Source organism: Bison bison, unplaced genomic scaffold (genome assembly GCF_000754665.1).
Source record: "Bison bison bison isolate TAMUID 2011002044 unplaced genomic scaffold, Bison_UMD1.0 scf7180017864360, whole genome shotgun sequence".
NCBI lineage: Eukaryota > Metazoa > Chordata > Mammalia > Artiodactyla > Bovidae > Bison > Bison bison.
Genome location: NW_011494932.1, coordinates 257,396 through 258,048, shown reverse-complemented (window position 1 = coordinate 258,048; position 653 = coordinate 257,396). Strand labels below are relative to the sequence as shown.

The window sequence follows — 653 nt, the reverse complement described above, 5'->3', positions numbered from 1 at the left end:
TGAGAGGGCAACACGGGCACACAAGGGGACTGCCATGACGAGCTGGGCAAGGTGGGCCTGAGGCAAAGGCAGAGAGCTTCTCAACACCACAGGCACCGAGACATGGCTCAGACCTGCTCCAAACCCCAGCGCTGCCCTCCATGCCCATGCAACCTTGGGCGAGTGACCTGACCTACCCAGCCTGTTTTCTCCCTGGGGAAGTGACACCCATGAGAAAAGCCCGCCCCCAGCCTGCCAGAGGATCAGGGCGGTGGCCAGGCACTCAGTCGAGGAGGCCAAGTCAGCCTCGGGCAGGCCTCTCCCTGACAGAACAGGTTCTTGAGAACAAAGACCCTCTTGAAAAAGGTGTCTCCAGAAGGGCTGCAGTGCTGCATTCCTCGTCCCCACTAAGACAATTCCATGAGCTCATTCTTGGGAGGAAGGAGGCCCCCGTCCTGAAGCACCATCTCCCCTCCACTGTGTCTCCTTTCCTGGACTCTCCCTCCAGTGGTGCTCAGGCAAGGGTGTCAAGATGGGAGCAGAAAGTTCTAGTGCTGCGAGCCTTTTGGCCACATAACATGATTCCTGGCAGATTCGCCTTCAAAACTCCCAACTTTGCAGCCCCTCCTGATAAGTGCTCCGTGGGACAGAGCTTGGGCTCCCAATGCACCCCC

At 58.7% G+C, this 653-nt stretch overlaps 1 protein-coding gene across 1 annotated transcript in view; it reads right to left on the bottom strand.

Moving 5' to 3' along the window:
• Positions 1-653, bottom strand: part of IDS (iduronate 2-sulfatase) — a gene marked incomplete at its 5' end in the record, with an annotated part of 19,156 nt that overhangs the window by 14,476 nt on the left and 4,027 nt on the right. The gene's annotated exons all lie outside the window — the stretch shown is intronic.